This window comes from Sciurus carolinensis, chromosome 8 (genome assembly GCF_902686445.1).
Source record: "Sciurus carolinensis chromosome 8, mSciCar1.2, whole genome shotgun sequence".
NCBI classification, from domain to species: domain Eukaryota; kingdom Metazoa; phylum Chordata; class Mammalia; order Rodentia; family Sciuridae; genus Sciurus; species Sciurus carolinensis.
In genome coordinates, this window is record NC_062220.1 from 135036615 (window position 1) to 135055591 (window position 18977).

Here is an 18977-nt window from a genome sequence, read left to right on the forward strand (position 1 = left end):
CCTCACAGCAGCTAGCCGGGCATCTGCTCCCAGTCACGTGAGGGGGACTGAGAACATGCCCATAGGCACGGGCCCCTGGGCCAAGGCCCAGACCCAGCAGCTGGCATGGATAGCCACCAATCCGTCATCCCCGAGGACCCAGCGTCTGCTTCCCGCCAGGGTCTGGGAACCGGGGGAGCAAGGCACCATCTCGACCCTTGAGGATGTCCAGGCTAGTTGGGAGGATTTCTGTGCAAAAGGAAAAGAAGAATTAGCCAGGCCTGGGCAGTGGCCCAGAGGCTATTTGGGGGAAGAGGAAAAGTGATGGGTGGGGACAGGCTGTCGGAATGACCTCTGCATTCCCCAGCCCGGCAGCCAGCCTGGAGCACTGAGCAGAGTAACATGATCGGCCTGGAAATGTCTCCTTGGCGTGGAGGGATCGAAGGACAGGGTGTGTGTGTGTGTGTGTGTGTGTGTGTGTGTGTGTTGGGATGGGGACAGTTACCTAAATAGCCCAAGTCACAAGGCTCATGGACTGGGTTAGGACAGACACCAGGTCACAAGATGCACGCAGGAGTCACCACCAGAGTTGAGAAAGACGTCCAGGGCCTGACCTGGCCTTTCCCAGGATGGCTCCCGGCCAAGGGTGAAAATAACCCAGACAGTCAGAAGCCACAGGCCGGGATGGGCTTCAGGAAGGACCCCACGGGGTCTTCTAAACCAAACACTGTGCAGCATCTGACTTCCCACGGGCAGAGAAACGCCAGCCCAGGCATGGCATTCATAGCAGCAAAGAGCTGGACTCAGCCTGACGCTCATCAGCAGTGAATCAATAAAACGAAGTTTCTACCACGGATCCAACAATTTAAAAGAAAGAACTAGTTCTATGAGCATTCGCAAGGACCGAATCACAAACCTGTTCTGCAGAGCAAGAAAAGAAGCTTAGAGAAGACGGTGAAATCCTAATCATATTGATGCACAGGTGAACATTGGCACCTAATGCAAAATAATTCCATATAGACTTTATTGACATATATATGCATACACATCAGCAGAGACCAAGGTTGGAAAGACACTTAAGAAATTCTCAGCATCCACTCCCCCTGGAAAGCAGTGACATGGGTGGATATTTGTGTCACCTGCAGCAGATCATTTTTTTAATGTGACAAAATATTTTCAGTAATAATACAGTAATAATAAGTATTATTTTCATGGGTTTTTTTTTTTTGGATTTAAACCAATCATTTTTAAAGAATACATTTCAACATTAAAGATGTATTTAAATTCAGCAAAACAGATCATGGAGGAACCAAAAATTGGAGCTTAATGAATGCCAAGAGAGTAGTACGCCTCGTGGCTCATGCTGTGCTTCTCCGTTTTAAATTTTAAACACAAATGAATTTTAAACACCACTCTGGGTGATGGTAAGGAGTGATAGAAATAACTCTAGTGTGGTTTCTTTTTGTCTGTAATCACTATTTATTTTGAATCGACTGTTTAAACATAGGAAGATATAGTATCCAGAGATTGAAGACAAACTGAGTCTTAAGTGACTTTGAGCAATTCCAAAATGTTATTAACTCTCAAACTTTCAAAATAATCATGTGTAGGGGAATCTATCTGGTTATGTCAGGGACTAGGGGTAGACCTGGGGAGGTGGGTCTTTGAATTGGCATCCGTGTAAATAGTATTCATAAAAGAATGTGTTATAAGAGTGTGTCAATTTAGATCTTATTAGTAAAACTTAATAGCAATGCAGCAATGGTTTAGAACTTAAAATACTTCCTCAGGAATTTTTAACTTTAAAAAAAATTTTTTTATTTGTTATAATTAGTTAAACATGACAATAGATTGCATTTATGCATTTTGATAAATCATACATAATGGGAGTATAATCTCTCTTTTTTCTGATTGTACATGTCGCAGGATCACATGGGTCATGCAATCATACATGCACATGAGGTAGTAGTGTCTGTTTCACTCCACTGTCCTTCCTTCTCCCATGCCCCTTCCCCTCCCTACACTCCCCTCTACCTAATCTAGAGTAACTCTATTCTTCCCTAGAGCCAAACCCAAAAAGCCAAAGACTGAGTGTTTTCTCTGATATGCGGATGCTAATTAACAATAAGGAATTTTTTAACTTTTGACATTATTTAGAATAGCCAGGGCATAGTGATAAGAAAAGTCAGGCTGACTTAAGCCAGAGCTGTTATTGTTGGAAATTTTTCTACAGACAGATCACGCTTTTAGTGCCTGTATGCAGGGAGAGCTGCCCCCTTAGCCTGGCCCTTGGTATCCCATTGCTGAGGAGGGATGTAGGGCACTGGGTTTGGAGCTGGGAGTTAAAGAGGTCTTTTGCTTTATCTTTCATATGCTCATTTTTTGCAGCATGGTAGTCGAATATGGATTCTGACCTCAAACTGCCTGTCTCCAATCCAGGCCCCAAGGCAAGTTACTTTACTTTTTCTGGCCTCGGTTTCCTCATCTGTAATCTGGAGCTAATAATGCCTAAATCATTCAGTGGTTGTAAGAATGATGTAATTTGTATAAAAACCATATAAACACATCTTGGCAAATGGTCAGTCCTCAATAAATGCTAGATTTGTGTTAGAGGAATATGTATACATATATGAATGATGCAATTTTAAAAAGTATTTGTCTTGGACAAGGGCTGAAAGAAACTTGCCAAAGTGTTCACCAAGGTGGAGTAGGGAATATGAGGGACAGTGTTTTATTCTTTGTACTTTTGAAAATTTTCTGACCTCCTCTCTGGAGCCTGGGAAGCAGGGGCATGTGGTCTCCTTGGGGCCCCAGTGACTAAAACAGGGCCCGGTCCCCAGCACACCCTCAGCTTTGGCCTGCGACTTTGATTTCTGCCTGGGACACCTCCATCCTGGCCCTTGCCTGGCATGACCCCAAGCAGCACATTTTTTTTTTCCTCCTGTGAGCAAAATTTCTTAACCAGGAAGTGGGCAGGGGAGCCAGCCAGGCTTCCAGAGGAGAAGAAGGAGCTGGAACAGGTCAGTAGGAGTACAGGTGGCCTCTATCGTGGAGAGAGAGGACAGGGGCTTGGCCAGGAGTCTACCTGCAGGGCCGACTCTGGTACCTACCCACCCACTTCTCTATCCCTCTGTCTATTGGTCTATTCATCTCTCCTCCTGCCTTCCTATTGGCCTGTCTGCCTGTCCATCCTCTCAGGCATCCGCTATTTGATTTATTCATTTATTCCACAAATACCTAGTAAGCCCCTCTCTTGTTCCAGGCACCTGGGGCGTGGGAGTAAACGCCAGGACACAGCCCCTGCCTCCCAAGGCTGACACTCCAGTAGGGGGTCACAGTAATAAAACACACCACCAGACAAGGATAGAATCGCAAGTTGGGTGAAGAATCAGAGAAACAAGCAGGCTGCTCCCTGTCTGTCTGTCCATCCGTCAGCTAGACCCACCCCCTCCCCACCTCTCCTTAGACCTCCCAGTCTGTCCAGCTAACCGCCTGGACCAGTTCCCAGGGTCTGCTCCACCAGAGGCCCCTTCTCAGAACTGACCTTCACCGTCACCCAACTTTCCCAATGGCCAAATTCAATGGTACACCTGTTGAAAATACAGATTTCTAGAACCTTCCTGGACCATTCAGAACCAGAAGCCTATAACAGGCAGACAAACCCAAGGCAAGTGGGCTGAGCCACCTCTACTCCCTTCCCCCAACCCTCAGCCCGGAAGCCTCATCTGCAGCCGTGGATCTTGGAACAACTGGGCCAGGTGACAGGGCCCCAGGGACACATCTGGCTCTTTCTCACAGCTTGGAGCCTTGGGGGAGGGCTCACTAGACCAAGAATCAGGCCTGCCAGGCCTCCAGGAGAGCAGGGACAGCCATGCCCTGAGAATGGCCAGCTCCTGAGGAGGAGGAGGAGGAGGAGCCTCAGAGGGGACACAGCAGCCACAGAGCCAGGTGCGAGGTCAGGGCGGGGAAGGGCCAGTCGTTCTGTCTGAAGGGAGGGTGTTCCGCCCAGACTGTGCCCTGGTGCTCGGCACCCTGGTGATCCAGGGCAGAGTGTGAACCAGGTTAAAGGAAAATACCCAGGTGGGCGCCAGAGGGTGGGACAGCGTCCGCGGGAGGCCTGGAGGCCATGCAGCTCAGGGTGGGCAGAGAGCAATCGGAAAAGTGATCCTGCCGCTAGAAGCGGAGCTCAAGAGGGACCCAGCCCTCCCCTGAGGCTCCGGCGGATGAAAAGATGAGGCTTCCAAAGCAGAGCTTGGTCGCCGTGCAGCGTCCCCGGGAGACGGCGCTCTGGATGCTGGTCCTAGAGGAAGGACAGGGGTCATTTTCCATGTTAACTCACGGTGGCTCCGAGTGGGGTCTGGGCCCGGCACCGACGTTACCAGTGATCTGATGCCAGTTGTCTGCCGGGAGCCCCCCTCTGAGTCTTGGTGACATTTGGAGAGGACATCAGGGTCCAGGTGAGGACCCGCGCGCCTAGGCCCCACCGCCGCTCTGCCTTTCTCACCCTGGAGGGGGCGCTGTGAGCCCCGGGGCTTCGGTCCCCCGGGGAGGTGCAGCTGGCTCCATCTTCAGTGTCGGCCGGTCTCCCCAACCAGCCACAGGCACCCAGGGGAACTGCGCAAGCGCCCCGGGCGCGCGGAAGCAGGCTGTCAATCAAGTAAGCCGCAGGTGAAGGCAAAGGCGGGGACAGCCTGGCTGGGCCCCTCGCCCTCCTACGTCCAGAGACGTTCCCCAGGGACTTCAGCCGCGGAGCTAGAGGGAAGGAGGGCCGGGAAGGGCGGTCCAGGCAGGTGGGACCGCAGGGGCAGAGACACAGAGGTGTGAATGGCCGTGGTGTCTTCAGGAAAGTCCATCACAGTCAAAGTTTTGGCCAAAGCCGGGAGGCGAGAGGAAACGGGAATGGGGGAGAGGAAGGCACTGGTGCTTCTAAAGTCAGGGACCCAACAGGTAAGGCTCCCCATGTGAGCGCACGTTGGTCCAGCCTCCTGCCTGTCCCCACCCCTCACCCAAGGTGAGGACAGTCCCTCTCAGGTGAGGACAGTCCCTTTGGAGGACGACGTCGGGTCTGGTCGGGCTTGCTTTCCGAGGTTAGCCGTCGAGATGGATATTTCAATCCCAACTTCTAGTTTTTTGTATAAAATCAGATAAAAATCTGGCCACACCGAGTCCCCACCGTCTCTCTTCCATTTTTCCTGAGGACACTTCCTGGTAAATCACGGCCACACAGATGCTCCTCTCAGAGCCCCTTCCGGTCTCAGCCCTCCCACCCTGGCTCTCCCTGGCTCTCCTTCCTGCTCGGAGTCCCCTCCGGGCCAGCTCACTGGCACCTCAACCCCTGGCTTGGATGCAGACGGCACCCTCCGGGTCAGCAAGCTCCCTCCCGGTGATTTATGATCCTCGGTTGGCAGCGTTATTTTTAGCCATCTCTTGCCACCTTGGCTGTCCTCAGTTAGGGAGGAAATTCTGCCCTGCTTCCTGAGCATCAGAGGGGGTTATGTGAGTGGCTTTTCAACCAGACACAACCTTGTCCCCCAGGGCACACTGGGTAACATCTGGACACATTTTTGTTGTCATAACTAGGGTGGAGGGTGCTGCTTCATCTAGTGGGTAGACACCAGGCACACAGCTAATCCACTGTTCATGGGGCAGGAGGATCCATGGTCTCAACTTCAGAAGCAGGTTGGGTGGTTCCCCCAGAGGACCAAGAAGACAGCATGTACTGAGACTCTGTTTTCCTGAGAGGGGAAGTCCCACCTGTATGGAGGCTTCAAGTCTGACAAGTGTCGGGTTAACCATGGTTCCTTGAACCAATCCTTGTAATGTATCAGTCAGCTCTTGCTGCGTAACAATCTATCTATCCTCAAATGTAAATGTGTATTATGTTAAGTTATTTAAGTTCAATTCTGCACATTGGCAGTTGGAGTTGGGTTAGATGATTGGTATATCGGATCTCAGATGACCTTGCACATGCACCTGTGCCAGTTACCAGGGTGGCCATAGGCTGGCTGATCTAGAAGGCTCTGGCCTCAGATGGATCCTGTCTGCTCCAGCGATCCCCTCCTCCTCCAGCAGGCTAGTCAGAATCTGTACACGTAATGGACTTTAAGAGCAAGAGAACAGTTACGAGGACTCCTGAGTCTTACACTGCGATGTCACCTGTGTGGCATTCTATTGCTCAAAGCCAGTGACCTGACCAGCCCAGATTCAAGGGGTGAGGAAACAGGCTCCCACCCTTAGAGGAAGGAGTCACATAGCATGTCACCATGTTTATGATCTACCACGATGACATTCTCCTTCCAGACTGGGGTCACATATATGTTTAGAATCCTCATGGTTAGTAATCATAGTACTTAATCTGGCTCTAATCAACTGTTAGTTACTTAGCTGTGTGACCTTGAGCAGTTACTCAACCTCTCTGTGTCTTGGTTTCCTCACATCATGGGAAAAATATGCCTATCTTGCCTGCCTCATAGATTGTCAGAAAACCCAAATAAGACCACAGAGGTAGAAGCATATTTTATGATCAGTCCTTGAAACAGAGAGAGGCCTGGCTGCTTCTGCTGGGTGTATGCATCTCCCCCAGAGCGCTGTCCTCTGTCACTCATCAGTGACCAAGGCCTGGCCATCCCTCAGTAGATCTTCCCTCATCCTCACATTTTCCCAGGAAAAACCCAAGAGGTTTTGCCAGCAGCTCTCAGGACCTCTTTCACTCAAGTTCATACCCTCAGCTGCCAGAGCCCCTCTGGTGGATTCGTTATTTGTTCTGAAAGCAAACTTGGAGATTCCCTGAGTGGAACAGCCTCAGAGAAGCCCTCTCTCTGGCAAAGTTCAATAAACACGGCCCCGCAGGCTCAGGGCCGTCTCAGAGGCCACAGGCTCCCAGGGAGCAGGAAAGAGCTGTGTCCTCCCCAGATGGGGAGGGGTCTGTGCAGGAGTCTCACTTGCACGGTGTCCGGCTTCCCTTCTTCAGAGTCCCCCGGACCTTCCCCAGCAAGCGTCTCACTGGCCTGGAGAAACTGAGGCCAGAGACCTTAAAGGAAGAGTAGGTCAGTCCAGTCTTTGGGTCCTTGTGTTGTTGGGAACAGACAAAACAGAACCAACACGGCCACTTAGTAGTGACTGACTGGTCCTAGTTGTGGAATATGGACTTTGTGAGGGTCCCTGGCGTAAGCCAGACCATTCCTGTCCTGTTCACTGCTGACCCCCATGACTCACATCAGGCCCTGTCCCTAGGAGGTATGGGGTGGTCTAGAAGGAGCTCATTTAATCCTCCAAAGACCCAACCAGGCAGGTGCCATTATCCTCACCCGGTTTCACAGATGAGGAAACCGGAACCCAGAGAGGCAAAAGGATGCGTCCGAGGCCCGCAGCTAGGGGGCGGCAGAGTGCAGATGGCAAAACAAACAGGAATTTATTACAGTTCTGGAGGCTGCCAAGTCCAAGATCAAGGCCACAGCGGATTCCGTGTCTGGTGAGGGCTGCTCTTGTTTCACAGAGGCCGCCTTCTTGCTGGGACTCCCGGCAGAAGGGCCAGGCGGCTCCCTTCAACCTCTTTTATAAGGTCACGGATCCCACACAGGAAGGCAGCGACCTTATGACTTAATCACCTCCGGTAGGCGGAAGTTCTGACTACCGTCGCATTGGGAGTTAGTTACCATGTAGGAAACCCCGGGGGATGAAAACAGTCAACCCCACCACTGAGAAAGAAGGTTCTAGAACTTTCCAGAGTCACCCGAAAGTGAGTGGCGCCGCTGGGATTCGAACCCAGGCAGACCTAACGATAATAACGATGACGTCTTGTGCTTATATGGACTCTGTGAGGCAGCTACTATCATGATCTCCATTTCAACAAGGAGAAACAGAGTCACAGAGAACTAGTGATGTCCCCTGAGATCACAGAGGGAGCAAAGGGCAGTGCCGGTCAGGATTCGCACCCAGGGCTGGCCGTCTCGGGCCCACGGTGGAGTTGAACCCTTGGGAATGCTCATGAGATGACGGAGCAGGTGAGCGAGTGGGAGGCTCTCAGGGAAAGAAGTCTGAGCTCGGAGCAGCTGGTCTCCAAGGAGCAGCTGGCAGGGCAGGTGGATCATCCCCAGGAAAGATTCCCAAGAAAAGGACTCTTCTTACCAAGACCCCGGGAGGGCCCCTGCCGGCCCCGCTCCTGGGTGGGGCATTGGCCCCTTTCCTGGTGGGGAGGGAAGAGGGCACTTCAGGGAGGCGTCCTGACCCTCCCTCTGCCTGCAGAAGGGTCGTCAGACACTGGGTGAGAACTTGGTAGGGACCCCTGAGCCCGCTTCCCCCTGAGGAGTTGTGCAGAATCAGACCACAGCCCCCAACAGCCAGAGCCCCCCGGAGCACGGTTAGGAAGACAGGGCGCCAAGTCAGGGTCTAAGGTGCCTCCCCTTCCCCATGCCTCGGAACAAAAAGATGTCCACTCTCTCCTGGATGCCGGGGGTCCAAGCCTTATCCACTAAGCTCTGTCTGCCCTGGACCCCGCTAGTCCTCTCTATCCTTACTGTGGTCCTCCCCTTAATCCCCCACATAGAGGGACTCAGATGACCTCACTCCTCTGCTCAAAGCCCTCCGTGGCTCCCCAGCAACCTCAGAATTAAGTCCAAAGTCCCCACCCGAGACCTTAGGGTCTTCTCCCTCCCCTCTTGCTGACTCTACGACCCAGAGCACACGCGTGCCTCAGGGACTTTGCACTGGCTGTTCCTTCTGCCTGGAAACCTCTTGCCCCGGGTTTACACAAGCCTCATTCCCCCACCTCTAGGGGGTCTCTGATGAGGTGTCCCCTCATTGAGGAGGTTTCACTGGCCACCCAGCTTCCCCTCCGCCTATCCCTTGTCCTAGTTTTCTCCCCAGCACTATTGCCTCCGACACTGTAGAACATCAGCCTCATGACCACAGGGCCCGGGTGTGTGTTCATCCTGTGTCCTCAGCACCTGGCACAGGGTCCAGCTCTTAGCAGGTGCTCAGTAAACACGTGTTGGGTGAATGCAAATGACTCTACTGGATTAAAATGAATGGCCCTGTTTTACAGATGAAGAGTCTGAGGTTCAGAGAGGTAAAAAGACTTCCTTGAGTCTCAAATACCCCCAAATAGAAAAATTCAAATGAGGAAGAAGTCAGTTTTATAGACTGCCTAATATTCTGTCTTGTAGTCGTCTATTGTTGACAATTTAGATCATTTCTTCTGTCTGGTCCAAAACTCCATGACCCTCCTGTACCTTCTTCTTTTCTGTATCTGCTTATTTCCTGAAGATTTTATTTCTTCTCTCCTTTCCTCAGTTTCCCAGTCTCATTCATGGTATTCTGCGGGGCTGAAATTCAAATATTAGTATGAACAATAGTTTTATTGAATAGATCTCTGTTTAATTATTTTTACATTTGATTATTGGTAACTACTATTCAAAAACAATGCAGATTTATTTTCTTGTCTTCCGGGTTCCATGTTCTATGTCAGTTACTAAACCTATGATCTCATATTTGGGTTATTTATTTTGACTTATCATTTGATCAATGGGGCTTGCATTTGGGGTTTTTTTTTTTAGTATTATCTTTTTTTTTTTTTTTTTTTTTTTTGCGGTGCTGGGAATTAGAACCCAGGGCCTTGTGCTTGGGAGGCAAACACTCTACCAACTGAGCTACATCCCCAGCCCGTTAGCATTCTTTTGAGCTTGCGCCGTCTTTATCTGAGAATGCATTTCTAGCCCGTGGAAGGTACCTTAGCTGTGAGAGGTAATTAAAGGGGAGAGAATTCTTGGATGGGATCTGTTACCCAGGTCCATAGATGCTGCAGTTGCTGCTTCTCCATGTGCACGCGTGTGTGTGTGTGTATGTGTGTGTGTGTGTGTGTGTATGTGTGTGTATTTGTGCACAAAAGTACTCACTGGGCTATCATAAACCTTCAGCAAAATGCAGAAATCTGATTGTACAGCTCAAAAGAAAATTGAGAATTTATTTACTCATAAAACCATCAACCAGGTCACGAGATAAAACATTTCCATTGCCCTAGGATGTTCCTCCCGCGCCCCTCTCCAGCCAAGCCTCTACCCCCCAGATGCAACCAGGGTTATGATAAGAGCGTGATTGGGCTTCACCTGTCCTTGACCGTCCTATGAACGGAATCGCGTGGTGACAGAGACCCTCAGGTCTGGCTTAGTCCACTCGACCTTTCCTAGTTGAACTCCATCGATGTTGCGGTCACTCCTTTTTAGAAATCTGTTTCCGTCTAATAGCGTCAACATCCTACTGTTTACCCGGTTTCCTGGTGACGGGCACCCGGGTGGTTTCCGGTCTGGGATGGTCGCTGCCGTGCGGGTCTTTGTGAGGATGTTGGCTCCATCTCCCTGGGCAGCTAGGTAGGGGTGACCTTGCTGGACCGTGCAGAGGGTGCGTCTGGAAGAAGCTGCTGACCGCTTTCCCAGCCTGGTCGCTCCATTTTACCTTCCTGCCACCCGCATACGCGGGAGCCTCTTGTTCCCTGTCCTCGTCAGCACGTGGAATCGCAGGTGTTTAAGAGTCCTTGCCCCCTGGGGTGGCCGCCATGCTGGGTGTGAAGACAGAGTCCACTGTGGTTTTTCAGCTGAAGAGGCTGATCCTACTTTCTCCTGCTGGTTCATCATGCGGCATCTTCTTTCCTAAAACACCCGTAGACATTTGCCAACTTCCATCTTTGGCCTTTGGTACTGAGCATTGGAAATCTGCAGAAAGCCCTGGAAAGAACACCTGCGTGGTAGAGGTGTGAGTTGCGGTTTGGAGTTTTTTGGGTCTTTTTTTTTTTTTTTTAGTTTGTTTGGCTTCATTTTTTTTTTTCCTTCCTTATCTCTGAAATTTCCTGACATTGATTTTTGTTAGTTGTGTCTGGAACTCGCTCAGCTCAGTCAATTATAGACTGAAACCTCAAGATGGTTTTCTATTATTATTTTTTATTACTTTTCTCTCCTTGTTCTGTTCCCTTTTCTATAATTCCTGGCTTTGTCCTTCCTGAGTCTTGAGATGACATGAATCCTACTGATTCTTTCAGACCCAGAAGTAGCGAGAAGGGGAAAATGGAGATTGTTGTGGTTGAACATTTCTGGTTTGGGATTCCAGTCACTGGGAAAAAGGGATGGGGACAGATGTCATGGGCAACCCCACCAGAGGCCCAGTTTGGAGTCAAATACTGCATTTTCCGCAGTGGCTGCAGAATGAGAGGTAGTTAAGCCAGTACCCTAACTGTCTCCAAGCCTGGCTTCCATCCATGGCGGCCAACCATGAATTAGCTCCCTTTTGGGACTCCTTCCAATATGGCGGCCCCCAACATGGCCATCCCTAACATGGCCGTCCCTTCTGTGTCCTGCCCAGGGGCCCCGGTTGGATTTAAATGAACCCGTCAGTTCTCCCCTTTCATTCCTGAGGTGCCACCCTCTGTGGTCTCTTCCACCAACCTGAAGGTGACTCATTACTTCACACTTGACCTTCCACAACTCCGTTCAGACCTTCTTTCAATCCAATGCCTTCCACACTCGATTTTGCATAAACTGTATGAAGTTGGGCCAGTCTTGCCTAGTTCCCACCAATCAAGGCTGTCCCTGGGTTGTTTTTTTATTCCTTTGTTAATTCTGAAGATATCGAGGGATGCAGCTAAACCCAGCTGGAAAAGTCATCGTCTAACGCAGAAACCCTTTCCCGGTCCCTGAAGCCACACGAAGCTGCCATCTAATTAAAGAGAGATCAGATCTCACCTGTGAACAAGCGCCTTGTATTTCATCCCTCGGCCCGGGAGCCCTCTTATTAAATCTAAATTGCACACATAACCAAGTGTATCGCAGGCGCTTAATCATGGCCTCGGGCCTGTTTTTCTGCCAGAACCCAGGCACCTCCAGGTTCTGAGAAAACGAGAGAAGAGTCAGGTTAGAAGTTCTGTTTCCTTGGAAGGGTTTTTGATTATAATGAGGGGAGGTCTGTGTGGCCTTGTTTCCCAACTAGCCTCCCCCTTCCGGGGGCACCAGGTAGTTTGTGCCTCGGGGTCCTGTTAGCTCCCCTGTGGGATCCCCCACAGCACGGCCTCCCGGCTGGCCTCAGCCTGTGGGTCCTCTGCCTTCTGCTCTGGCCAGGCCGAATGTGCAGGTCCTGGAACAAGAGTTGCTGTCTTCCTTGGGCCTTTGCACACACCTGTCCCTCCCGGAATGCCACTTCCCTTCCCTGTCCCAGCGGAGCACCCGTTCACCCCCCACAACACTGCTCGCCCGAGGCAGCCGCTCCTCTGGAACATGGACGCCCTTCCCTGGGCTGCCTGTGAGCGGGCACAGGGCTCCCTGCACGTGCGCAGGCATTAGAAGGTAGATCTGGGCTCCGCGTCCTGCACTGGGGGCTGAGGGCGAGGCTGCTGGTCTCCTCCTCCTCTCCGCAGCCCTGAGCTGGCTCAGTGCTGGGCGTGGCATCGGGGATCACCACTGGCTTCTGAAAGAACAGAAGGAGGAACGACGGGCGAAGGGCGGATAAACGGATGGATGGATGGATGGGTGGATGGATGGATGGGTGGATGGACTGGTGGATGGGTGGGTGGGTGGATGGATGGATGGATGGATGGACTGGTGGATGGATGGGTGGGTGGATGGATGGATGGATGGATGGATGGACTGGTGGATGGATGGATAGACTGGTGGATGGGTGGATGGATGGATGGGTGGATAGATGGACTGGTGGATGGGTGGGTGGATGGATGGGTGGGTGGATGGACTGGTGGATGGATGGGTGGATGGATGGATGGATGGATTGGTGGATGGGTGGGTGGATGGATGGAAGGATGGATGGATGGACTGGTGGATGGATGGGTGGATGGATGGGTGGATGGGTGGGTGGATGGGTGGATGGACTGGTGGATGGGTGAGTGAATGGTTGGGTGTATGGGTGAATGGACTGGTGAATGGGTGGGTGAATGGATGGATGGATGGATGGACTGGTGGATGGATGGGTGGATGGTTGGGTGGATGGGTGGATGGACTGGTGGATGGGTGGGTGGGTGGGTGGTCTGCCAGATAAATGGATGGAGAGAAGGAAGGAAGAACAGATGGATGGATGGGTAGATTAATAAGTGGTGAGTGGATAATCGGAGAGACAGATAATGGAGGGAGGGAAGGAAGGAAGCAAGCAAGCAGAAAACATGGATGGGTGGATGGATGGATGGATGGATGGATGGACGAAGATGAGTAGAGTGGGGGGAGGGAGTTTCCTATGGGAGGCACTGATCTTAGCCTTAGTCCCCTTCTTAGGAGTTTGCTTCACCCTCTCTTGACCTATGGGGCTGGCTACCCCTATTTCACAGAATGTGAAGTAAACCCCGAGGGCAGACTTAACTTCCTGAGTGCTGTGAGACAGTGGAGGAAAGAAGGATGAGCCTCAGAACCCTGGACTCTGGTTGTGGCCTCCAGATTAGGGCTCTTTGCCAGGCACCGTGGCGCACACTCGTCATCTCAGCAACTCGGGAGGCTGAGGCAGGAGGATTGCGAGCTCAGAGCCAACCTCAGCAACTGAGCAAGACCCTGTCTCAAAACAAAACATAAAGAGGATTGGTGGTGTTGCTCAGTGGTTAAGCACCCCTGGGGTTTAATCCATGGTAACTTCCCCCCCCCAAAATTGGGGCTCTAAACCAGGGGCCTTTGGATGAGATTTCAGTGTCCGTGAACCCTCTAAAGTGGCGAGAGTTATATGCATCAGGGAAATTTCCTGGGGAGAAATTCTGTAGCTCTCTGCATATTCCCAGAGGAATCCGTGACCCCAGTAAATGGAGAGTGACATCGGGGCTGTGCAGGGTGGCGTGGGCTGCACTCTTTGCCAGTTCAGGAGTCTCTCCCAGGGGTGAGGTCCAGCGGTCAGCAGCCGGGTCCCTTGCTGGTTTCATGACCTCATCCCTCATGTCCCCCTTTCTTCCTTCCTTTAAAAATGGTTTCAAGGAAATGGCCTTTCGGATCATCCACAAGGTCCCTCAAATGCCACATGTACTGATCTTCCCCGTACCCTTCCCCTTCCCTAGTCCTCCCTAGCTACGTCCTGGCTCAGGGTCACGAATCCAGCCAGCATTTATCTATAAGTGTATCCAACAGCTCCACCAAGTTAGGCATCTAACAGCCCATCCTACCGATGAGGAAACTGAGGTTCTAAGTGGCCCAGTGACCACACCACTAGGGTGAAGCACGGCAGGGATCAGAAACTCTATTTTATCTCCATCCTTTCTCAGAGGAACCTTTTGAATCAGATGACATTATTTCCACTTGAAAGTAAGAGAACTGGTAACCAGAGAGAAAAGTCAGGTGCCAGTTCACCTCGCTCAAGCGGATGGAGCCACGATGTCTCTGGGAGCCGGCCCGGTGCCCCCTGTGAGTAGGCGGGAAACAGGGCCCAGGAGTCTGCCTTTCTTCATGTCCCATGTGACGTCCAGGCAGCTGCTCCAGGCGCCAATTTTGAGAGCCACAGTCTAGGAGGTGGTTTTCCTAAGAGGGTGAACTTGGGAAGGCTGGGGTCCGAGCCGAGTAGCCTCAGTCCCAGCTTCTCCCTCAGGCCTCGCTCAAGAGTCTCCTTCCCGATCGAGGCAAATCTGAGACCCGGCCAAGCGCATTGATCTTCAGGCACATGCTTGATCCTGCGCCTCTGCTCCTGGTCGGGATGCAGGGCGTCTCTCGGGCACCCTGCCACCTCCCTGGTGACCCCCATCCAGAGCTCACCCACGGCGACCAGTTTTCTGGTTTCTTTTTTGGTACCAGGGATTGAACCCAGAGGGGCTTATCCACTGAGCCACAGCCCCGGCCCTTTTTTACCTTTTATTTAGAGACAGGGTCTCACGGAGTTGCTGAGGGCCTCACTTGCAATCCTCCTGCCTCAGCCTCCCTGTCACCGGAATCACAGGCTTGCGCCACAGCGCCTGGCTGGGTAAGCGGAATTCTGAGTCCTGCCCCTGTGGCCAATGACTTTCTTCCTCTTGAATCCAGAAAGTGGAACCTCGTGATCTGTTCTCTTTGCGCTGGAGGCTCCTTAATGATAGAAGGGCATTTTATTTCCTATTTCTCACTGACTCTGACTACTCAGGTTGGGGACTGTATCTGTGCCTTCTCTGTGCCTCCTTCCTGTGTGTCAGGTGCCTGTCCCCAAAGACCCTTCCATTACCCTTGGCCAGACAAGGGTTTCTATATCACCTGTTTCCCTTCTCAGAACAGCCCTGCAAGGGGAGGTGTTTGTATCACAAATGGAGAAACTGAGGCAGAGGGAGAGAATTTACTTGCTCTGAATTCCACAGACTGCAAGCAGTAGCCACCAGCGGTTCCAACCCAGAGCCTGCCAGCCATCTTTCCTCCCAATGGAAACTTTGCCACCCAGTAGCTGTTTGTTGATTGACTAAAGGACGTGAACCCCTTCAAAATGCCTGTCTCTCCTATCGTTGGGGTTGCTGCATTACCAGTGCCCGGGATTACTTCCCAAGGGTGACCCAGAGCCAGGTCAGCTGTTCCCCCTGGAATGAGCCATGGATTTGTGTCCCCAGATCTTTAGTCTTTGCTGGGCTTGTGCCTGAGCTGATCACTTTGGGCAGCTGAGTGCTCGGGCCTGGAGATCCGGCTCAGTGATCAATGCATCCAGGACCCTGAGGTCAGTTGGGTCATCAATAGTATTTATTCTGGTTATAGAGATAAAAAAAAAAGGATGCCAAAAATATGATTTTTTTTCTCCCCTGGAGTTTTGAAGAGAGAGAGAGAGAGAGGAAGAACGGGGGAAATGAGCCTAATTATAATTGAAGTTAATGATGACTCATTTTTAAAATTGGTGTTTGACAAAAACAAGAGAGAACTGGAACCAGGGCAATTAGGAGGTAGGAGACCCTCAAACTCCGGGAGAAAAGCAGGAGAGGGACGTCGGGAAGCCAGGCGGAGGGACGGGGGTCTCGGGGCCTCAGGGAGCAGCCTGGAGAGTCGCTGTCGCCCACCCCTGAGCCTCCAGCCCCGCCGGCCACGGGCCTCCCCTCTGCCACTTTCCCGCCACGCCAATCCAGCCCTCCGCCTGGTCTCCCCTGAAACCCTGACAGGCCCCTGGTGTCTCCCTTCCTCTTCCTTCACCCTCTCCCCATCCTCTCACCTCACTCAGACGAGTGACCGCCATTCCCTTGTTCCAGAGCCTGCCGTAGCGTCTCAGAGCATGCCGGAGAGAGTCTCCATGCCCAGCCTTGATCTCCAGGTTCCCTTCTGAGTGGCGGGCTAATGTCCACCTGCCCGGCCTCGTCTCGAGTCACGTGGCCCCCGATTCAGTGCACGTGGGGATTCTGGCCCCCCAGTGGTTCCGACCTCAGGGCCTTTGCACACACTGGTCCCTCTGCCTGGACCACCCCTGCCTCACACGGGGGACGTGGGGGAGGCGGGTGTTCTTTCTTGACCTTAAGTCGAAGGCTGAAGTCAGAGCAAATGTTCCTGAACAGTTAACTGAAATAAGTCCCCCTGCCAGATTCTCTGTCCTCATAGCCCTTATCATAGCTTATCATGATGGCTTTGGTTCGCTGGTTCACCTTTATGCTGTCTTGTTTCTCCTCTGGACATGAAGGCAGGGCCTATAGATTTTTATTTGCTAAAGTATTACCCAGCACTCGACACAATCCACTATGCATAGTGGAGTAATCAAGAAAGCAGTCACTTCCTACAGTGGTTCTAGCTCTGGCTTCAGGCACAGCTGGATCCAGGAGATCATTGACACTGGAGACCTTTCTCTGTTCACCTCTTGGATCAGCTTTCTTCTGTGCTGTCTACAATCTCAGGCTGATGTGTGATACCAGCTTATCAACTCCAACGGCGAGAGTCTCTCTTTTCCAATCACCTCGGTGAAATTCACCATCATAAATTCACTTAATGAGTCTTTATAGAGCACTTACTATATCCTGGGCTTTGTTCTCAGAATCGAAGAGTCATCGGTACACATGATGGGTCTTGCCTTCTTGGAGCTTCCGTTTCAGTGAGGGATGCAGACAACGAACAGGTCAGGGGATCTGAAGTCATTGTAGCTGGGATGGAGTTGGAGAAGACCAGAGGGGCAGGGAGGACCCCAGTGAGAAAATGCTCCATCCCAGACAGATCAGGTCAGCTGCCGGGACCGGTAGTGTTTGGAGGGAGGCTGAGCTTTGGGTGGGGTTTGTCCTTAGCCATCTCAGCCTCCTTGTTTTTGGAAGGCCCTGAACTAGACCAGGGGATCAGAAAATATTGCCTTGTCTCAAGATGACCACCAGGATGGATGTGTGTCCTGGTTTCCATCTCAGAGGGTGTGACTGCCTGGGTCACAGTGTTGGGAACAGATCCAGGTTCATGGAGTGAGTGTGCTGTGATCCATTAGTAATGTCTGCCAGGGGTGTGGGAAGAGCGGCGTGGGCATCCATGCCAGGTAGTTACCACACTTGATCAAATGGTTAACAATGTACATCCCAGGGGAAAAGGTCCAGCCAGAAATAGATGTGGCACAACAGCAGAGTGAGCTTCCTGAGGTCACCTGTCACAAGGAAAACAGACTCTGAGGTCAGGTCACTCCTGGCCCCCGCCTCTTGTATACACTGTGTGACTTTGGGCGGATCCGATACCTCTCTGACCCTCAGTTTCTTCTTCGTCGCTTTATTACGGCAATAATCACGCCTAACACGTAGGCGTTTTTAAGGATTAAATGAGATCATATACCCAAAAGCATTCATTTGTAGGAGGGACTCACTGAGCCCTGCTTCCTTATTTCCACCCTCCCCTCCTGCCAGCATCCAGCCCAGGGAGATGAGATGTCAGAAAGGGGAGCGGGAAGATCCTGGAATAACTTGGGGTCGGGGGACTATGGAGGGGCTACCTGGACGTGAACTAAAACCAGACCAGCTGTAGAGTAATAGGGAGTTTTGCGAAGCAACCCTGAAGCTTCCAGAACTGGACATACAAGCCCATCTGGCTGTACGCAGTCCCTGGAGGGGCTCTCGGAGCCCTGGTCACGAGGATGCGCTCTAGAGCCAGTGCGTGGGGTCTGGCTGTGTGATGTCCCCTCTGAGCCTCGGTTTCCTCACCTGTGAAGTGGGAGCGGTCAGGTGCCTTCCCCAGAGAGCCGGTGCCTTAGTCACACGAGGTCCTCAGAAGCCCCTGGCCTCTCTGGTCTGGCAGGTGTCCACCTCCTCTGTGGCCTGGGAGAGCACCCTTAGACTCCTTTCTGTCACACCGTCCCCGCAAGATAATGGGGGACTGGACGTCACCTTGGGGAAGTGCCCCTGCTTCTTCCGGGAGGCATGTCCTTCCCGTGGCCGGGGGCCTGGAGGGCGGCTGAGCCTGAGGGGTGAGCGCACGGTGCAGAGGCTTCTGAGTCCCATCCGGGCAGATGGTGTCCCCGGGGACGGTCATTAATGATCACAGTAGCAGGACCTTGCACTTCCCATCCTAATGTCCCTGTAATCAGCCACGAAACCTTGCAGTCCGATACTTGGAGACCATTAGCCCAGTTCATGGCCTCTGCAGCGGTAGCGAACGTGACTGTGCCGTCCGTCACGGGGAAGCAGGGGCGGGCAGGAGGGTGAGGTCACAGCCGTGGCCTCGGCTCGCATGAGATCCGGGAAGGGGCTGCGGTGGGGCCTCAGCTCCTCAGCCACACGGCTGGGGCCCCTCCCCCAGGGGCTTCCAGGGACCCACGGCTGGAAGCCCGCGCGGCCCGGGCCTCTGAGCTCAGGTCCAAGAGGGTGACCACCACCCAGGCCTACCTGGTGGGTCTCCCAGCCTCTGTAAAGATGCCACAAACCCACTTATCTTGGTTCCCCCCAAAATGGCCTCAGCTTGGGGTGACCCTTGGGCTAGACAACACTGGTGGCGTCCACCACCCTGCCTCGGGTCAAGGGTACTCCCTTGGAGTGACAAAGGGCTATTTGGTGGCCGTTTCTTAGAAGGCCCGGTCTCCCCACCTGTCAGACAGCGGAGGCTTAGAGGCCAGCCCGTGTCCCTCTGGGTCCTGGCTCCGCCGTGTCCTCTGGGCAG

The 18977-nt window shown here is 52.4% G+C and overlaps 1 protein-coding gene and 1 non-coding gene across 2 annotated transcripts in view; one reads left to right on the top strand and one right to left on the bottom strand.

The window, feature by feature from the left end:
• The window catches only part of Nos1 (nitric oxide synthase 1), a 163826-nt gene that overhangs the window by 15895 nt on the left and 128954 nt on the right, over nt 1–18977 (top strand). The gene's annotated exons all lie outside the window — the stretch shown is intronic.
• Trnag-ccc (transfer RNA glycine (anticodon CCC)) lies at nt 9563–9637 on the bottom strand. Its single transcript has one exon. It is a non-coding gene; the product is annotated as a tRNA-Gly (tRNA).